The sequence below is a fragment of the Triturus cristatus genome, chromosome 3_1 (genome assembly GCF_964204655.1).
Source record: "Triturus cristatus chromosome 3_1, aTriCri1.1, whole genome shotgun sequence".
NCBI classification, from domain to species: domain Eukaryota; kingdom Metazoa; phylum Chordata; class Amphibia; order Caudata; family Salamandridae; genus Triturus; species Triturus cristatus.
Window position 1 is genome coordinate 792621187 of NC_140583.1, and position 20436 is coordinate 792641622.

Below are 20436 nucleotides of genomic sequence, written 5' to 3' on the forward strand. Positions count from 1 at the left end.
GCTCAGGTCAGCAGTAGCACCAAAGCACCACCGCCATAAAAGCTGAGGATTCAAGGCACTTGTAGAACTCTGGGGCCACACACTAGTAACAGGTGAATATTCATTGTCATTAAAATGGCAGTGGCCAGAAACTCATTGTCCTTCTAAAAGAGGCCCCACGAACTGCTGGCAGCAAGCCAGGATTAGGGACGTGTGAAATGCAGATTGTGGGCGCGCGCACGCATTGACCTTCTAACCGTCACTTGATGACTCAGTTTATTTCTCTCTCTCGGTCCCGTGGTGAACACGTACTTCTTGGTTTGAGCACTGAGCAAAACCAGAAGCAGACCAAAAACTCCTTTTTAATGTACCAAATGTAACCATACCCAAAACATACTTTGATTGGCGGGACCAAAGAAAAAAAGCCTGACTAACTCCAGGTCGTGTTTTAGTTTTAAAATCTTACAACATTTCTGAGAAAAATGCGTACTTTAAATGCGTGAGAAATACTTTAATATTCAGATCGATTATAGACGTTCGTTCTAGAGAGGCAGCAATGATAAAATGACTTCGGGTCACACTTTTAAACTCAAAAGGGAAAAAAACTGTTAGAGCTATAGGGTGGTGACGGTTGGGTACAGGTAAAACTGCATTTTTGCACCATCTGAGGTATTTCTTACCACAGATGGAAAGGCTGTTGTTTCTTACCCGCCACTATCACGTGGCACACTTCACGTTGAGAATAACAGAGCTTAGGTGTGGTACACTCGTTCTCGCAACCACTCCTCCACAAGGTAAATATAACATGCGTTTTATGGCAGAAATTGTTACAGGTGAGGTTAAGACACTCCCTCATGCTGGATCTGATATATATTTCATTTTTCTGTTCCCGGATATGCATTCTTCCACAGAAGCTGACTCAGAGATGTTTATTCACCAAATACTTGCACTGTACAACTCTGTTTCCACAGGCGTCCCCTCAGAGCTGGACTCCCAGGACACCTGCCTCGAGAATTCCAGACACGCCGCGAGGTTTGCGTCCATGCTGCGGACTCCAAACTGCCCGCGCACGTTAATGAGGAACGTCTTATCAACAGGGCAGGTTTTGTCGGGACAGTCCTGGGTTTCACCAGTTGTCCTGGCACATTTCGGGAAATCTAGCGTATGTCCCGGTTTTTAGAGAGGTTCGACTGAAAACGGTGGGTGATGCCAAAGCAGGGATAGTTAGCAGCTGTTATAAGAAAGCAATGTAATTAAGAGATATGCTACTGGTTTTAAAAATTCCATTAGAACTATGTTCTTACTGCCTGTTTTGTGATTCTCTGCCGAGGAGCGCCATCATTCTCTGCGCTCGTTTGAAGCAACATTGTAGTCCTTCTTCTATTTTTTTTAAATGTCCCGGGGTTTGGCTTTGAAATTCTGGTCACCCTATAATTCCCAGCAATGGGTAAAGTCTCCTAACAGAAGCGGATTGGCTGCTCTGCAGTGAAACTCCATTGCTAGCCATTAATCTGCTTCTCCCAGGTCACTGATGTCACAAGTGGTGTGCTGCGTGCCATTATGTATCGGCACTGGGATTTGTTCTCTTCAACGCCCACATGACCTCCTATCGTTCACCCATAGAAACCATTCTAGCAACTCCTGTGTCTGTGCTGGTGACACCAAGATCTGCATCAGAATATATGAGCAATGGTCAGAATGTGACGGAGTGCCTCACGCTTGTCCACCAATGGGAAACAATCATTACAATGCAATTATTACAACGCACTACCTTTACAACGCAGCTGTTACAACGCAGCTGCCTTGGCATCGCATGCCATTACAACGCATGCCATTACAACGCATCTCACTACAATGCATGCCATTACAATACATGCCATTACAACGCATTATAAGGTAAGTAATGGGGATTTTTTAGTTTTAGGGTGGGTATGGGTTTTGGGGTATATGGGGATAGTATTTTTACCGCTACACTATCCAACACTTACCCTACTGTTGCACTCACTGGAGTGGGAATAGTAATTTTTATCCCTACATTATCCAACACTTCCCTACTGTTACACTCACTGGAGTGGGAATAGTAATGTTTACCCCTACACTATTCAACACTTACCCCACTGTTGCCCCAAAAGTATTATGCGTTGTAATGTTATGCATTGTAATGGTATGCGTTTTAATGGTAGTTTCTAAAAAACGTGTTGTAAAGGCATGCATAGTAATTGTTTGCGTTGTAACGTCATATATTCCCACCAATAGATGCGGAACATGGGTCATGACTGACTTTTACAAAATGGTTTAAAACAGCAATTTTTTTGCTAGCCGCTAGCAAGCTTTTTTTAGGTCTCTCTGGCTGACGTCCGTGCTAGTATGCCCCTCTGATATCTGGCAGCTCGGCCCACCCTGCATACATTATACCTGGTGCAGGTATAATGTGACGCAGGGGTTTACAAAGTGACGCATATGCTTAGATGCATCACTTTGTAAATAGGGTGCATTTTTTATGCCGCCGGTGCGTCACAAAAAGTGACGCACCGATGGCATAAAAGTGACGCACGGCCTCATAAATAAGTCCCTCAGAGTGAACAAGATTCTACCAACTATCCTTCCTCTGTGAAATCTTCCCAGTGCTGCTGACCCAGCACAGGCACCTACGGTGGCCTCAGAGCCAAGACAAATACGGTAGTTTCAGAGGGCATGAACCTCTGCAGCTCATCTTATCCTTGATCTACAGAGAACCTTATCATTCTGTGCAGGTTCAAAGGTCATCCTGCATGTTCTCCCTGCTAGCCTAGGACTCTGGATGCTATGGCTGTAATTTTTACTCAGGATTCCATTACTTCTTTGACTCGCCAGTGGCCGCTGTGGCTGAGTAGTCAAGCGTTTGCCTCGCTCGTGGGAGGTGGTGTGAATGTTGCTGCCAAATGCCACAGATCACACCTTACCAAAGTTAAGATACATGATTTTCCAGTTATAGGTTTTTTCTTTCAAAATTAACATTTACTGTAAGTTCTAATATACATGAGATCGATAGCACAGCACAAATGGAACACAGAAAAGAAAACTAGAAAGGTCTGGCCATAACTCTTAAGGAGAAATGACGTCAGACAAAAGGGTGAGGGCTACTGCTTCCTCACAACTCCATTAGCTCATGCAATCTGTTAGAGTCGGGGATCTCTGGTTGGCGCAAGGTTGCCCTTGTGTCAAGCAGGAACCCTCTCCTCCACGTCAGGGCGCAGGATAGCCCCTCGCGAATGACCCTTGCTCACCCTCTAGGTGCGTGGCGTGAGCAGCCAAGGCGATTCCTCAGGCGTTGTTGGTTAAGCACTTACAATCATACACACAGTAAATACATCAATTCCCCCAGAAACGGACACCAGGCTTGGATATATATAAAAATACGCTTCTTTATGTAAAAATACGGTATATATATCTCAACAGACTTATCACAAGACCAATAACGTTTTCGCTATGCCACCAGGTTGTCCAGCGGGCAAATGTTCGTTGTTCGTAGCTTCAAATGGATAGTTCGTAGTCTCTTTACTTGTAGTTCCAGTACTCACAGAGATCGTTTCCTGCGAACGGGGAAATAAGGCGTTGCGGGCCCCGAGCCCGATACTGGAACTTCTTTCGTGATGTGGAGAGTCGGCACAGGTCGGTGCGACTCTCAGCTTGGGAAGTGTTCTTGGGTCCTCAATCAGCAGGTGTGGGCACGTAGGCAGGCGCGGCCAGCGACCCTTTAGCACGGCGGTGCAGGAGGGTCTCCACAGCGGGGGCGGCGCGGCCTGAGATGTCCGGGGATAGCGAAGCGGGGTCACAGGGCACAGTCAGTGCAGCTGGATGACCCGGCGTAGATCACAGTCGTCGGACGGCTTCCGGCGGGAGGGGTGATAGCGCGGTCAGCGCGCTCCAGTAGCAGGCGGTGACAGGGATGCAGGCGGCCTGGCCCGGGGACAGAGAGCGGCTCGGGACGGAGCGGGGCTCTCACGGGTTTGAGGCAGGCGAGCTTCTGAGTGTCACGGCCCTAGGAGGGACGATGAGGGGCGCAGTCTCTTTCCAGCGGGATGCACACACGGCTCGAATTGGAGGACGAGCAAAAGCACAGAGAACCCACTGTTCCTGGGGTTCAGTTCAGGGGGCAAGCTCAGATCAAGCCCTTGGAGAATGTTCAAGCACAAAGTAGCAAAGTCTTTTCAGTAGTCTCTTCCTCTCCTTTCTCAGCAAGGCAAGCAGCAGGCCAGCTCCTCCAGCGTCTTCTTCTCCTTCTAGTCGGGCAGAGGTTCTTTGTGGTAAACAGGATTCTGATTTCTTAGGAGCCAGGCTCCTACTTTTATACACCAATTCTTTTGTTCTTTAGCGCCAGGGGGCCTAGGCCTGGCTCAGTCCAGTTCTGGAGCACTCGGTTATGGTGACTCTGCTCTTTCCTTTCAGCAGCAGGGCAGAGACATCAGCCGCCCCCCAGGGGGTGGCGCCGGCTTTGTGGGGGCAGAGCACAGGTCTATTCAAGAGTCAAGGTGTACTCCTCCCACCCATCCAGGTGTAATCTCTCTACCCACCACCTGGCAGCCAACCTGTCTCTGGGGATCCCCCCACCCTGCTCCTTACTGTTGCCAGGCAGAACACATACACACAGCAGAGGCGGACTGAGATGGTCAGGTCAGTAAATACTAACTTTCTAAAAGTAGTATTTACAAACCCAGGATACTAAAATAAACTTGACTACAAGAAGTATTTTATTATTCTGAGTTCAGGCATACCAAACTTGACACTCTACCATGCTCTCTGAGTCCACTGGGGTCACAGCGTTGGCGTGACCCCGGCAGCCCATTCTGGCCTATGGAGAGCAGGTAGCCTTCAATAGTGAAAAACGACAAGGCTGTAATTCACTACTAAGACATGCCACACACATCAGGGCATGTCCTACCTTATGCCTACAATGCACCCTGCCCTCGGGCCTACCAGAGGGGTGGCTAATATGTAGGTAAGGGAAGGTTTAGGGACTGGCAAGTGGGGGCACTTGCGCAGTCAGCGCGACGGTCCCGGACCGCGCACAGGGTCTGCGGTGGCACACCCTAGACACACTTTACAAGGCCGCTTCCGTGGGTGGCGCAACCAGCGCTGCAGCCCACCAGCAGCATTGGCATTCACAGGCCCTGGCACCCCTGGTGCACTTTACTGGGGACTGACAGTGAATCCAATAAACCAATCATGGACATCAATTACAGGTACACTTTACCTAGGGAGCACTTGCACTGCGGCACGGATTAGCCGTGGCGCAGTGCCCTGAGCGGACAACACCAGCAAAACAATCGAGGCACACCATCAAAAAGTGGAAGGGAAACTCACGCCAAGGTGCCAGGTCTAACACGTGTCCCCTCCAGCTGAAATGTGGGGAGAACTACCCTTGCCCAGGGGGTTCCTCGTCACTAAGGCGGAAATACCTGGACAGACCGTCAGCGTTGGCGTGATCTGTACCAGGACGGTGTTCCACCGTAAAGTCCATACCCTGTAGGGAGATGGACCACCTCAACAGCTTCGGGTTTTCACCCCTCATTTGCATCAACCATCTGAGGGGCCTGTGGTCCGTCTGAACCCGGAAGTGAGACCCAAACAAGTAGGGTCTTAGCTTCTTCAGCGCCCAGACCACAGCAAATGCTTCTCGCTCAATTGCACTCCACCTACTTTCCCGTGGAAGTAACCTCCTACTGATGAAGGCTACGGGTTGGTCCCAGCCCTCCTCAGTCATCTGTGAGAGAACAGCCCCTACACCATGCTCTGAAGCGTCTGTCTGGACTAGGAATTCCTTGGAGAAGTCAGGGGCCAAGAGCACGGGCGCCGTGCACATGGCAGTCTTCAGGGTGTCGAAAGCTTTCTGACAGGTGTCAGTCCAAATCACGTTCCTGGGCTGCTTCTTCGAAGTCAGCTCTGTCAAGGGGGCAACGATCGTTCCATAGCCCTTGACAAACCTCCTGTAGTACCCAGTGAGCCCCAGGAAGGCCCTCACTGCGGTCTGCGTCTTGGGGGGTTCCCAAGCCAGGATGGTTTCAATTTTGGGTTGCAAGGGTGCCACCTTGCCACTCCCCACTTGGTGTCCCAAGTACACCACGGAACCCTGCCCGATCTGGCACTTGCTTGCCTTGATCGTGAGGCCTGCTCGGCGCAGCGCCATCAACACTTCCCAGAGGTGGCGCAGGTGTTCAGGCCAGGTGGCGCTGAACACTGCGATGTCATCTAGGTAGGCGGCACTGAACGCATCCAGCCCAACCAGTACCTGGTTGACCAACCTCTGGAAGGTGGCAGGGGCATTCTTCATTCCAAATGGCATGACTCGGAACTGGAAGTGCCCATCTGGTGTAGAGAATGCGGACCTCTCTTTGGCCCCATCGGTCAAGGCGATCTGCCAGTACCCCGACGTTAAATCAAACGTACTGAGGAACCGGGCAGCCCCCAGCCGATCAATGAGCTCATCAGCTCTGGGGATGGGGTGCGCGTCAGTCTTCGTGACTGAATTGAGTCCTCTGTAGTCCACACAGAACCGGAGTTCAGGTGTGGCTCCCGGCGCAGCAGCCTTTGGGACCAAGACCACGGGGCTGGACCAAGGACTGCTGGAGGACTCAACCACCCCTAGCGCAAGCATTTTGGAGACCTCCTCCTTAATGCAAGCTCTGACCCTGTCAGTTACCCTGTAAGCCTTGTGCTTCACAGGTAAGCTGTCTCCTGTGTCCACATCATGGACGCACCAATCTGTGACACCAGGAACCAGGGAGAATCGGTCGGAAAACTGTCCCAGCAAGTGGCGGCAGTCTTCCTGTTGTTCGGGCGTCAGGGTGGGTGAGAGGTTAACTCCATCCACTGACCCATCTTTCTCAGAGGCCACTAAGAGGTCAGGGAGAGGCTCGGTCTCCTCTTCCATTCCATCATCAGTGGCCAGCAGCATGCCCACTTCGGTCCTCTCTAAGTGGGGCTTAAGGCGGTTAACATGTAGGACCCTCAAAGGGTTCCTGGGAGTCTGCATGTCCACCAAGTAGGTGATAGGACTTTTGCGCTCCACAACCTCAAATGGACCTGTCCACTTATCCTGAAGTGCACAAGGCTCCACTGGGGCCAAGACCCACACCTTTTGTCCAGGTGGAAGCTCTACCAGAGTGGCATTCCGGTCGTACCACCGCTTCATCTCCTCCTGGCTGGCTTCCAGATTTGCCTCAGCAAGTTGCCTGAAACGCCGAGTCTGGTTTCGGAAGGCCAGCATGTAACTATATACATTCTGGGGAGGTTTCCTGGGAGATTGCTCCCAGCCTTCCTTTACCAAACTCAGAGGTCCTCTTACCGGGTGACCATACAGAAGCTCAAAGGGGCTGAATCCTAGGGACTTCTGCGGCACCTCTCGGTAAGCGAAGAGCAGGCATGGCAAGAGGACGTCCCACTTACGCCTCATTGGACCGTCCAGGCCCATGATCATGCCTTTGAGGGTTCGGTTGAATCTCTCAACCAACCCATTTCCTTGGGGGTGGTAAGGAGTGGTGAACTTGTAAGTTACCCCACACTCCTTCCACAGGGATTTCATATATGTGGATATGAAATTGGTCCCCCTGTCGCTCACCACCTCTAGAGGGAATCCCACTCGGGAGAAAATTCCCATCAGTGCCCGTCCCACCACGGGGGCCGTCACTGTCCTCAGAGGGATGGCTTCAGGGTACCGGGTGGCATGGTCCACCAAGACCAGGATGAACCTGTTGCCCAGGGCTGTCTTGGGGTCCAGAGGCCCCACAATATCAATACCCACTCGTTGGAATGGCGTACCGACCACAGGGAAAGGTTGCAGAGGAGCCTTATGCTTCCCTCCGCTCTTACCACTTGCCTGGCAAGTCTGACAGGTTCTGCAGTAGGAATCGGAATTCTTGTGCATTTGGGGCCAGTAAAAGTGGGTAACAAGCCTGTCATAGGTCTTGTCCATCCCCAAATGTCCTGCTAACGGCACATCATGAGCCAGCCCCAGTAGGAAGGTTCTGAACTTCTGGGGTACCACCAGCACACGGGCTGACCCAGGTTCAGCAGCCTTAGGCTCGGAATACAGGAGGTCACTCTCCCAGTACACGTAGTGTGTTTTGGCCTGAACACCATTGGCCTGGTCTGCAGCCTGTTGCCGCATACCCACGAGAGAAGGGCATTCTTTCTGCTCCCTGCAGAATTCCTCCCTGGAGGGACCTCCTTCTTGCTGCCAATGGGTCAGCTCAGGCAGATCTCCCAGTTCGGCAATCTGTTCCCCGGTAGGCTCCAGAGCATCCCCCTCAGGGTCTACTTCCTCCTGGGCCGTGGGAACTTCGGGGGCCGGTTTCCCGCGCCTCCTGCGCCTTCTCCCTAAGGCCGGTTCCTGGACCTCTTCCTCAGGCTCCAGGACCCTCTCAACACCCCTACTGGCTGCCATGGACCGGGTGGTCACGCACGCCCAGTCGGGTAGACCCACCATCCTCAGATGCGTGGTCTTCTCCACCTTCTCCCAAGGGGAACTCTCCAGGTCGTTCCCTAGCAGACAGTCTACCGGCATGTCAGTTCTCACAGCGACTTGTAGAGTACCAGAGACCTCCCCCCACTCAAAGGGAACTTGAGCCATTGGACAACGACTCTCTACGTTGTCAGCATTGACAACCCTACAGTAGGCATTGGGTACAATCTGCTCTTGAGACACCAGGTGTTGCCTCACCGAGGTCACGCTGGCTCCTGTATCTCTAAGAGCCTCAACCTTCTTTCCATTGATGGTCACCACCTGCCCATATTTCTTAGTGTTAGAGGGCAGGTAGGTTACAGGGACCATCTCACTGTCTCCTAGCGAGACTAGGGTCATCTGCCCGGGACCCCCACCCTCCTGGACTGCTACTTCCTCCCCAAAGTTAACACTAGCTACTTGCCGGGGTGGAGCACCAGTGGGTGCGGTCTTACCAAACAGGCGACACTTAGGATCAGAGGCAATGTGACCCGGATCACCACACTTATAACAATTGAAGGGCCCCTTTGGAACAGGTCTACCTGTCGGGGCCCCGTTCTGCTGCGGGGGTGGGGGAGGCTGAGAACCCTTCTGCTGGTTCCCTTGGGAATTACTTTGGGGGCCTTTTTGGAACCCCTTCTGTTTACCCTTGTCCCCCCCACTCTTCTGCTGGGGACCCTGCCCACCTTTGGCGGAGTCTCCCACTTGACCCTTGTGGACCCTGGTGCTGAGCCAGCGGTCCGCCTCCTCAGCAAGCTTCCTCGGGTTGGACAGCTTGCTATCAATCAGGTGCTGGCGTAGCTCAGGAAAACATTGACTGGACAAGTGCTCCCATGCAATTAAATCAAGCAGCCCTTGATAATCACTCACTTTGCTACCCTTCACCCAACCATCCAGCGCTCTGCAGAAAAAGGTCACATATTCCACATACGTACTCTCAGGGATCTTCTTGGTCTCCCTGAACCTCTGTCTATATAGCTCAGGAGTTAACCCATACCTGGTCATTAAAGCTTCCTTCATATGGGGGTATGAGGTTTGGAGATCTAAGGGTAAATCTAACAGTGTGTCACGCCCTTCAGCAAGGAACCTTCCCCACAACCCCGCTCCCCAGTCTTTCTCAGGGACCCAGTGTGAGGACATGGCCACCTCGTAGGCTCTAAACCACTGCCCTATGTCATCCTTTCTAAAATACTCCTTTACTACGTCTTTGGGGATGTACACCTTGGACTCTACCTGCGCTGGTGGAGTGCTGCCACCAGAAGGAGCGGTGTCCAAACTTTTCGCCTTCAGCTCCAACTCCTTCAATCTGATATCATGATCCATTTGGCGTTGTTGTGCCTCCAGGGCCAACTTCTGCTTTTCCATTTCCATTTGTCCTGCCAACTTTGCCATCTCCATTGCATGCGCCCTGTCGGCTGCCCTGTCTGCCAGCTCCTCTGGCGACCGGACTCTGCTGGGTTCCTCAAGGTTGTCGGGTGGAACGATGTCCCCCGCATTCCGTAGGTCTCGGGACTCCTTCCAGGCTCTCAACGCCTTGGTGTACTGGGGCTTCCTCTTGCATCCAGCATGGGGGACTCTGAATTGTACACTGTAGCCTTTCAATTGCTCCATCGTGTAGCCTTCCAGTCTCTCCCAATCCACCTCATCTATTCCAGAAATCACAGAGAGTGCTCTTCCAGCGGAGTGCGAGCCAGGCATGGTTGCAGTAATGGCAGATGTCTCAACAAAGTTCAACAATTACAAACCTGTGGCTGCGTTATTTGGTCTGCTCTCACTATCTGGCGATTAATAATTCACTGTATGCAAATTACAAGTGCAAATCCGAAATCCCACCGCTGCCACCAATGTTAGAGTCGGGGATCTCTGGTTGGCGCAAGGTTGCCCTTGTGTCAAGCAGGAACCCTCTCCTCCACGTCAGGGCGCAGGATAGCCCCTCGCGAATGACCCTTGCTCACCCTCTAGGTGCGTGGCGTGAGCAGCCAAGGCGATTCCTCAGGCGTTGTTGGTTAAGCACTTACAATCATACACACAGTAAATACATCAATTCCCCCAGAAACGGACACCAGGCTTGGATATATATAAAAATACGCTTCTTTATGTAAAAATACGGTATATATATCTCAACAGACTTATCACAAGACCAATAACGTTTTCGCTATGCCACCAGGTTGTCCAGCGGGCAAATGTTCGTTGTTCGTAGCTTCAAATGGATAGTTCGTAGTCTCTTTACTTGTAGTTCCAGTACTCACAGAGATCGTTTCCTGCGAACGGGGAAATAAGGCGTTGCGGGCCCCGAGCCCGATACTGGAACTTCTTTCGTGATGTGGAGAGTCGGCACAGGTCGGTGCGACTCTCAGCTTGGGAAGTGTTCTTGGGTCCTCAATCAGCAGGTGTGGGCACGTAGGCAGGCGCGGCCAGCGACCCTTTAGCACGGCGGTGCAGGAGGGTCTCCACAGCGGGGGCGGCGCGGCCTGAGATGTCCGGGGATAGCGAAGCGGGGTCACAGGGCACAGTCAGTGCAGCTGGATGACCCGGCGTAGATCACAGTCGTCGGACGGCTTCCGGCGGGAGGGGTGATAGCGCGGTCAGCGCGCTCCAGTAGCAGGCGGTGACAGGGATGCAGGCGGCCTGGCCCGGGGACAGAGAGCGGCTCGGGACGGAGCGGGGCTCTCACGGGTTTGAGGCAGGCGAGCTTCTGAGTGTCACGGCCCTAGGAGGGACGATGAGGGGCGCAGTCTCTTTCCAGCGGGATGCACACACGGCTCGAATTGGAGGACGAGCAAAAGCACAGAGAACCCACTGTTCCTGGGGTTCAGTTCAGGGGGCAAGCTCAGATCAAGCCCTTGGAGAATGTTCAAGCACAAAGTAGCAAAGTCTTTTCAGTAGTCTCTTCCTCTCCTTTCTCAGCAAGGCAAGCAGCAGGCCAGCTCCTCCAGCGTCTTCTTCTCCTTCTAGTCGGGCAGAGGTTCTTTGTGGTAAACAGGATTCTGATTTCTTAGGAGCCAGGCTCCTACTTTTATACACCAATTCTTTTGTTCTTTAGCGCCAGGGGGCCTAGGCCTGGCTCAGTCCAGTTCTGGAGCACTCGGTTATGGTGACTCTGCTCTTTCCTTTCAGCAGCAGGGCAGAGACATCAGCCGCCCCCCAGGGGGTGGCGCCGGCTTTGTGGGGGCAGAGCACAGGTCTATTCAAGAGTCAAGGTGTACTCCTCCCACCCATCCAGGTGTAATCTCTCTACCCACCACCTGGCAGCCAACCTGTCTCTGGGGATCCCCCCACCCTGCTCCTTACTGTTGCCAGGCAGAACACATACACACAGCAGAGGCGGACTGAGATGGTCAGGTCAGTAAATACTAACTTTCTAAAAGTAGTATTTACAAACCCAGGATACTAAAATAAACTTGACTACAAGAAGTATTTTATTATTCTGAGTTCAGGCATACCAAACTTGACACTCTACCATGCTCTCTGAGTCCACTGGGGTCACAGCGTTGGCGTGACCCCGGCAGCCCATTCTGGCCTATGGAGAGCAGGTAGCCTTCAATAGTGAAAAACGACAAGGCTGTAATTCACTACTAAGACATGCCACACACATCAGGGCATGTCCTACCTTATGCCTACAATGCACCCTGCCCTCGGGCCTACCAGAGGGGTGGCTAATATGTAGGTAAGGGAAGGTTTAGGGACTGGCAAGTGGGGGCACTTGCGCAGTCAGCGCGACGGTCCCGGACCGCGCACAGGGTCTGCGGTGGCACACCCTAGACACACTTTACAAGGCCGCTTCCGTGGGTGGCGCAACCAGCGCTGCAGCCCACCAGCAGCATTGGCATTCACAGGCCCTGGCACCCCTGGTGCACTTTACTGGGGACTGACAGTGAATCCAATAAACCAATCATGGACATCAATTACAGGTACACTTTACCTAGGGAGCACTTGCACTGCGGCACGGATTAGCCGTGGCGCAGTGCCCTGAGCGGACAACACCAGCAAAACAATCGAGGCACACCATCAAAAAGTGGAAGGGAAACTCACGCCAAGGTGCCAGGTCTAACACAATCCAATGTGAAACTACAATTCTTGTCATCCGTGGGCCTTACTCGTGATGCTTATAGTGCCATGTACATAGAAAGGGATGAGTCAGTGTTAGCTTGTGGGGCGGAGATACTCTTTGAATGGAATTGTGCTCCTATTAATTAAGTTCTCTAGAATGGGAGGAAATAGTGAGAAAATGACTCTCTGGGACCTTTTACTTCAGTATCTCACTGCCCCTTTAGCTTTCCTTGCTGCTTACCCTTCTCCGTCAGCAAATTCAACCTAGGTCTTTGGACAAATTGTGAGTTGTTTCTTGATATTGTTCTGATTTCTCATGTCATCGTCAAACTTTTCCGATGCCCTCGTCGTCCACGAACCTGACTAGCCTTTGGTTAGGAGCCAGAGGACAACAAAAGGGTGCCGTCTCTATTCCTTAATTTAATTGTCATAATTTTCTAAGGTACGTTGTAGATTGGGCACTTGCATGTTAACAGCCACCACGATGCTCAACGGTGCAATATACTGTTCCTGACAATCATGGCTGAATTTCTTACGCCTCTTTGCAATCCCACCTGTGCCGGACCTCGGTAGTGTCCACTGTGCTATGACAACCCATAATTATTCTGCATGTAGTTGAAGTGGCCAGCATTGCAGACCTTGATTGATACCATCTTTAGCATAGTGATGGTGGTCAACGGTCTCTTTTCAATGCCCCCAGGTGGGAGATATTACAATGTGGAGGTGCCCAGAGTGGCCCCATATCAGGAGCAAGATGGATGTTGAACACAGGCTCCCCTTAGGGCACCCAGAGTCCAGGGTACATGGTTCCTTGCACTTTGCTGCAGGGAGCGTGTAACACAAGGATGGGTGACCACATGGATGGCTCACCAGTATGGTACCAGTATCTCTCTTGACCAGCAGGTAAGTGTCTCCTCCAAGTCTGAGCTGTCCTGTCAATAGGGGCGGTGCCATGTTCTCAGGATGTGTGTGGGGCTAGTACTGCTGTAATTATTTGAATGGCTGTTGCTTTGAAGGCTGATGGAGCAAGTGGAAGGTGGCTAGCATTTTGGTTCTATATGGTAAGGAAGTGAGGGTCACATAAGGACCACACTTCAGAGGTCTTGGTGGGCCATCAAATGTTTGGAGATACTGGTTTCTGGGAGCCTGTATTCATGCAAGAGTGAGAAGCAATGTATGGCTCTAGACCATAGTTGGATGCTACAGTCTGTACACTGTAGGGCTGACGAGAATGAGGTGATACTAAGGTATGTTCATTATTAAAAAAGAGATTTTCCACTTCTGGAACACATGTTGACATTCATCAGTTTGGAAGGCTTTCACTGGGTGTTTCCTGGAGGTGCAGTTAATGGAGCAACAAAGGACTAAATGTGCTCCTCAAAAGTTGTGCTAATAGTTTTTGCAATGCCCTTCGGGGTACTAGATGGGGCATGCATGTGCTTGGGTGGCAAGGGGATCACAGTCAAGAAAAATCTTAAGCTTGGCCTGGAAAGGCTGTAGATTCCCAGCCTCTTTTGACTTTTACTTTACATGCATTTGGAAGGCTTAATGTTGAGATTAGTATGTTGGAGGCCCTGAAAAACGCTCCAGAGGTAGAGCAAGTGGTCCTCCCAGCTGGAACTGAACATTACAATGAAGTGCCTAATTTGAGCTGGTAGGTTCCGGTGCTCAGCACCAGCACTTAATCATCAACACCAGCACTTTTCATGAGCACCAGTTAAGGACACATTCATTTAGGCCTGGGGAGATTAGGTGATTTGCCCAGAATCATAGTATGTTGAGCCAAGACTCAAGCCTGGTTCCACAGCTCCGAAGCCAGCAGCTCTGGCCACTATGCCACATCCTCTCCCCACTTTCATGATTAGTAGTTGATTCAATTTTAGGTGGCGCTAACAGGAGAAATGGGCTGGAGCAAGCTGCCTCCTGACGATAGCCCTGGCACTCATTTTGTTTTACAAATTAACCACTGCTACAGTGTCTCGCACGGTAGGTGATACATAATGTGTCCAGTCCAGAGAGGACGATCTTCATCAACCTATGGAAAATAGCAGATGTGTTGTTTAACCTAGAGGGTGGTGCCTAAAACTGAATTAATCACTCACTGATTTGGAACAGAACATTATCCTTGCACCTTTGGGTCTTTGTGGCAGGTCAAGCTGCCAATATCCTCAATTCAAGACAAATGAACCCAGGAGCTGAGCAGTCCCTAACTTGTCAATGAGCTCACTGGAAAATGAGTGCATCTGTTTTCTTGTGAACATTGAGCTTTCAGAAGTCAAGACAGAACCATAGGTCTGTCAATCCTTGCTCTGTAAGCTGCATGAGAAGACTTACCCATGAACTCTGGGACGGCTTCATGGCACTGCGGCCACATATACAAAGGCTTTTTTTGGTCGCAAATGGGCCAATTTGCCGGATCGACCCATTTGCGAACGCAAAAAAGCTTTTTCACGTGTACAAAGCCCTATTTGCGATTCAGTAACCTATTACAGAATCACAAATTTGGTTTGTGATTCGGTATTAGGAAGGGGCGTGTTTAGGGTGTTTCTTCCTAATACCGAATCGCAGTGGTATGTGTGAATGATTTGCGACCAAAATGCAGTTGCAAATTATTCGCATTTTACCACCTACCTCAAGTAGGTGGTAACCGATTCACAAATGGGAAGGCGTCCCCTCTGAATATTTGTAAAAACATGTTTAAGCAACATTACTGTTATCTCTGTTCCCGACAGTTGATTGATTGATTGGAGTACTTATAGAGCGCAACTATCACCCTACGGGCATCTTGGCGCTTGCATTGGGAACCCGTCCTGGTTTTTCCCTGTAAGATAACCCGTACTGGGCATCCCCAAGGTGAAAGCCAGGCATCCCGCCGCGGGGGGCCGTTGTGGAGATTAAGCAGCCTTGTTGCCCAGAGCTGCATAGTGTGAACTCGTGCTTAGAGTGGGCACCGAAACGAGAATTATCGAGTCCATGGACAATTGGGTTCTGGACCCTGCCGCGTCGGGAATCGAACCCAGGTCCCGGGTCTGATCTCTGCTTCAGGGTATGCCTCCTCTAACCAGTGAGCTACACTTCCCCACAGTTGCAGTCAAGATCTTCTAGTCTCCTTGACGCCCTTAGAAGTTAAGTACCTCGAACAGCACTAGTAAGGCGTCCGCTTCCATACCATTCCAAGTGACAGCTAAAGTCGGCCTCCCACAATCGATTCTTGTTCCACCGGGGGAGATACGAGTGGGTTGGTGGAGATCCCTGTATTTGCAATGTTCCAGCATTTCGACTGTCCACCTGGAGACGAACTTGAGAAAATACAAAAAAGGTCTGCAGACCTTCCATTTCTTCCAGATTTATTGCTTAGACTAACATCACTTGACATAGATTAGTATAATAACTTGTTTTGTACATCTCTTATGCCATTTCTAAGCACTACAAATAACAATTATCAATATTACTCAACTGACCACCTTCAAGAGGATGGAAGGCTGACTCGGCCTTGCAGGACTCAAGATTAAGACCTGCAAATCTCCAGTTTTCAACAACAAGCTTTCAGCTCGCTGAGACAACTGGTATTTTATGTCGTGTGGATGTGCACCCTCTGACCACAACTCAGCCTGAGCACTGCCTCTTCCTTCTGAGCCCCATAAAGCGATCTGTACTATTGCCCGGGCAGTCCGAGTGCCTAACAAAACAATAAATAAAATATGAATTATGAATGCAAATATGAGACCAATAATCTGTGCATTCATTCCGGCATCAGTATGTCTTATTTTCTTGACCTTTACTCGGATTTGAGCCTTGAACCCCTGCTGCAATGCTTAACTATGAACCTCTTCTTTTTAGGGAATTAACCATTTTTTCCACCTGTTTTGTAAATGCAATATAGTTTTGGTTCCTAATTGTGCTTGACTTCGAACAAAAACTCACCTTCTCTTTGTGTACACTAACACCATTGTCTGTGATTCAGGCATTGCCACATATCTCCTCTGAAGTTAGCTCAAGAAACAGAGCGAGAGATTCTCAACGATTTAAAGACTGGATGCGGCAAAAACGCGGTGAAAGGTGTGCTGTGGCGTTCTGAATCAGTATTTTGTATGGAGTCTCAACCCTTCAGTCAATAAACAGTTTTTAAAATAAATGAGCACATTGGACGTCTTTAGTATAGCGCTCCTGTCGCACTTCAGGATTCCTAAGCATGTAAATAACATATGTTACTATTACCGAGTTCATTTTTCCACCATAATACAGCCTGTGGTTTGAAAACATCTCCCGCATGGGGACAATGCGCACGGATGCCAGTTCTACACAGCAAGAGTCCCTATGACGTCAGAAATAATAACGCAGTGGTAGTTACAGACCCATCCCAGATCCCGGGTAATGCCACTTATACGCAGACAGTGCTTTGCATTGAAAGGATGCAGCTCGGGGATACAGATAAGAAGAGTTGGTAGTTTACGTGCCCCACTTTCTTACCTTGGCGCGGTGGCAGGCGGCGGCTGGCAGAGTCGTAGGCAGGAAAGCCTCCTTGTGCGCCCAGTGGAGCCCTCTCATCACCCGCCCGCGTCACATGCTCGATTAGTCCAAGTCTGGACGGCGACGCACTTCCCCTGCTGGAGCCAAACAAACGGGAGGGACGGGGCGTCCTGGACACTCCTCTGGGCGGGACCGGTGCCCGCATGGGGCAGGGCTGGCACTGGGCAGAGAGGAGATCAGAGCAGGATTAGCCCAGATCCACCTGCGGCGCAGGAAAGAGATGAGAGGCCCGCTGGCTGCGGGAAAACCTGGCGGTGTTCTACCCAGCAAAGTTGCTGAAGGGCTTGCAGAACTGGGAAGGAGTCAGTCAGACAGACACAGTTATTTACCAGACTTCCCCAGCTTTACGATTTGCCTTTTGAGGGTAGAGTTTGGCTTGCATCTCTTTCTGTCACTGTCCTACCAGGATTTCAGGCGTAAGGCTGTTTTCTGACTGAGTCTCCCCTACTGATCTATCACCGGCACCGGCCAGGTCCGTTTTCCCGAAGGCCAGTCCCCAGTGAAATGTTCTCCTAGCTGCTAAAGGAACTCAAACAGAATGTGGCCACAAAACGTCCGTTACCTTCGTCCCTCGTTTGTGAAATTCAAGTTCAATCACCATGTGAACGAACACTTGAAATAAATACTGCAGGCAAACCATGTCTAAAGAGGAGCCGGCGATGTTAGTTCCTCACTAATAGTCACTAATTAGATGCTTTAGGATCGCAATGGGTTAAATCAATACTGCAGTATTGATATTTTTCTTGCGCTGTACCTCACATCTCCTTCATTCCCCTGAAAACCAACATTTCTGTTGACTCTGGAATCGTACAACTTTCATATGGCCAGAGTCAGAGCAGAGTGTTGTACTGTGTAGTGGCGTAGAGTGTAATAGTGTATAGTGAAATAGCGTACAGTGGAGTGGCGTATATAATGAATGGTGCAGACTTTAGTGCCATACACTGGAGTGGTGTAGAGTGGAGTAGTATACAGTGGAGTGGCATACGGTGGAAAAGCATAGTGTGGAGTGGCATAGAGTGGAATGGCGAAGAGTGGAATAGCATATACAGGAGTAGCGTATTTTAGAAGAGTGTCATACAGTGGAGTGGCATATACTGGAGAGGCATAGAGTGGAGTTGCATACAGTGTAATCGCGTAGAGTGGACTGGAGTTGAGTGGAATGGCATAGAGTGGAGTAGCACACAGTGGAGTGGCATACAATGGAATAATGTATAGTAATGTGTAGTAGAGTGGAATGGCATACAATGAAATAGAGTAGAGTGGAGTGGCGTACAATAGAATGACATAGAGTGCAATAGCATCCAGGGGAGTGGCGTGGAGTGGCATTGCGTACAGTGTAATAGTATAAAGTGGAGTGGCGTTGAGTGGAGTCTAATCCAGTGAAGATGGAGAGACGTACAGTGGAGTGGCATAGAGTGGAATAGCATATAGTGGAGTGGCTACAGTGGAGTGGCATACAGATGAATGTAAAATGTAGCAGCAATGTAGATTAAGGTGCACAGAATAACACAAAACAGTGAACTGCCCTGCCTTGCATTTTCCCAGATTTTCTAATCAACGCAGGGCCATGGATGGTGTCCTTGCATTCCCTTGTAAATCTGACACAAGTATTGCAGTGCTCGTGTGATGCCATGAGTGATAGAAGGGTACCGCAATTCAATGATACTGCTAGGCCTTAGTTATATTTTGGGCCATGGTATACCACGATAACTTTGCTGTATACTGTGGTAAATGGCAGGACAAGCCAGTAAATAATTGGCTGTTTTTAGAAAATGAAAAGGCAGCCATATTGTTTTTACTACACTTTGGCTGTTTTCAGTGTTAGCGCCTTAGATATAGGTAAGTAGCAGGTCCCTACATATTACAATTTTATAAAAGTGGTAATAGGTAGGGATATTTATTTATATTTTGTTATATATTTTTAAATAAGTTTATGGCCATGTACCGCAGTAGATTCATAAACTTTAGTAACATTTTGTGAAAGTATGGCAGTGACAGATATCACTAAGTTTAAATACATTATAACTTAAAAAAATACTTACCCTACTTAATTGCAGTACCCAAAAAGCACAATCTCTGCACCATAATATACAATTCTGCCAAATTTCATGAAATCCATTCAGCCATTTTTGCTCCACATCAAAAATAATGGACTGTAGAAAATGCATTGGTGGAAAAACTAATTTTAGGACCCCCCTTTATCTTTTCACTCCCTTAACCATTGACCACAAAAATATACATTATCTAAAAATGTAGAAAATGCTATAAGTCTGTAAAGTGTTGTGGTGATTCCTCAAATGGATGGTAAGTTATTAGAAAGCTAATATCTAAGGAATTCTTATTTTTGGGAATACTAATTATAACTACATAGTTGCAAACCAATTTAATGTGATTGATTTCTTTTTATCTAGTGTACTTGTTATGTTTATTGGTTTACATGATCATGTGACCATAAATGTGCATTTTAGTTGTTTATGTAGTAATTCTGAAACTTTACATATGCATTCTAGTTTATTTTTTGGGCTTCCTTGCTACTTTTATTAGGATTGTGCTACATGTGAAGCCCAAAGTGAAGGAAAACAAATCATTTTTGTTATAAATTAAAAAAAAAAGATTATTATTTTCTTCCTAATGGCCAATTGTAATGTCCTCCATATAGTAGTTTGTGTAGGTCACTTTTCCTTTTTGTTGCTCAGGAACACATAAGGAAGATGATTTTATTTGGCTTGTTGGGCACTTTTTTGTTTTGTGAGTTAGAGAGCATGGTGTCTTCCCATAGTAAACTAGCATTGTATCTTAGGAGAGATATGCCAGTTTTGCACAGAAGACTTTGAACATATTTTCGATTAAACATGTTTCCTCAACTCCTAGAGTGGGGCATAGACCCTCTGATTCCCCAAACTGTTCATGTGATATGGGTGCTGCACTAGACTCTTTACACATTACTCTTATCTGTCCAAGGTGGGAAAGCTTATGATATAAGTATATTTGTCCCCGAGTTTTTCCCTTGAATTTCGAACAAGCTAAGCCAGCATTATTATATTTGCAGTTTTTAGACAATTATAATGTATGTTATTATATTACATGTTTTTAGCCAGTGTGTATCATGCTAATTTATGATTCTTAAAGTGATATGAAATATCTTTTTGAATCAAATCTGTACTTTTATGATTGCTTTGTCCAATCGAATAAAGTTAATTTGATGGTGATGATGAGTTAGAGAGCATGCAAAGGAAACATATGTAGATTAAGATGTATTCTATTAATTATGTATTTCTTTATAGGTTTCCATTACCATGTGACCTTAAATGGGTCTTTAAGTTGTTCATGTAGTAAATCTGAAACCTTTTTTTAATTTATTGGGCTTCCTTGCTACTTTTAGCAGGGTTGTGCTACAT

At 48.9% G+C, this 20436-nt stretch overlaps 1 protein-coding gene across 5 annotated transcripts in view; it reads right to left on the reverse strand.

Moving 5' to 3' along the window:
* MLPH (melanophilin) overlaps nt 1-17113 on the reverse strand; it is a 445337-nt gene extending 428224 nt beyond the window's left edge. For all 5 annotated transcript variants that reach the window (XM_085645088.1, XM_085645087.1, XM_085645086.1 and 2 more), the window contains exon 1: nt 16979-17113. The gene's annotated coding sequence lies outside the window, so the exon portion shown is untranslated. The remainder of the gene's footprint in view (nt 1-16978) is intronic.
* Between the last annotated feature and the right edge of the window lie 3323 nt (nt 17114-20436).